The sequence below is a fragment of the Mastomys coucha genome, unplaced genomic scaffold (assembly GCF_008632895.1).
Source record: "Mastomys coucha isolate ucsf_1 unplaced genomic scaffold, UCSF_Mcou_1 pScaffold2, whole genome shotgun sequence".
In the NCBI taxonomy this organism is placed as follows: Eukaryota; Metazoa; Chordata; class Mammalia; order Rodentia; family Muridae; genus Mastomys; species Mastomys coucha.
This window is the reverse complement of record NW_022196902.1, coordinates 9,912,513-9,913,733: the sequence shown is the minus strand read 5'-3', so window position 1 is coordinate 9,913,733 and position 1,221 is coordinate 9,912,513.

Genomic DNA, 1,221 nt, shown 5'->3' with positions numbered 1-1,221 from the left:
TTAGGAGATGTCACACATGCTGGGTTCATATGTCTTCATAAAGGTGCAGCTCGGCTCATAAGAATCCACCCATGGCCCAGAATTTTGATTAGGCTAATAAATGAAGAAAATTTAACACATCTCTGTTTATTGTAAAAATAACCCTTAAAAGTACACAAAATATAAGTCTAAACTTTCAAGCTATTGTAAGGAGTTAGTTTTCAAAAATAGCATTTTAATTTTTATGCAAATATAGGCAAATTAGTTAAGAAGTCAGTGTTACAAAGTTTGTTACAAGTAACAGTAATTTCTTGTCCTCATACTCGTTCTCCAGCCTGATCATAACCCTCAGAGGCACAGATACCAAATTGTAGATGTTTTCTGTGGGACTTACTTTGTCATATGTAAGTGAAATGCTCACACATTCACCCGTTGTGCTTGGTTTCTGAGCACTTCCTCCCCTACCACACTCTGCAGATGTTTCCAAACCTATTATATAAAATGGTGCATTGTTTACTTATATTATAGCTATAGTCTCCTATTTGTTTGTAATGATTTCTGGGTTATTCATCATACCCAGTAGAATACACATGTCATGAAAATGGCTGTCATAGCATTATTGTCTAGGGATTAAAGACAAAAGGAAAAAATCAAACTATACATGTTCAACACAGGTACTTTCCCTTCATTAAATGTTACAGATAAAACCCAAAGCATTGTGTAAGTACTTGACCATAATCTATGCCTCCAGCCATCAGGCTCATTTAAATGTCTTTGATCTGTAATGAATTGGATGAATTGGATCCGTGGATCTGAAATTGGCAAAAACAGAACACTAACTGTATTGTTGTCAATTTTTGACATCATCTTTTTCATTCCCATAATAATAAAGGTGTCTGTTATTTGCACTCTCTTCTTGTTCATTTTTACAACAAAATTGAATCTCAGTTCTTGAATCATAGTCTATGTTACCAGTGCTGAGAAGGGGAAGAGCACACAGGCTTCCCTGCCCAAGCAAGAAACTATCTGCAGTTGACTTTGGTTTCAAAGGAAACCCAGTTTTCTCCAATGGAGTCTCAGTGGGTATACAAATCACACATAAGGGCAGGCTCCATGCCCAACAGTAGATGACCGAAAATAAAACAAACTCAATGATACTTTTGTAGAACCTTTGTCTCTTGCTGCTTTATTTGGTTGTCTCCTCCTCCTCTTCCCCCTCCTCCTGCTCTTCCTCCTCCTGCT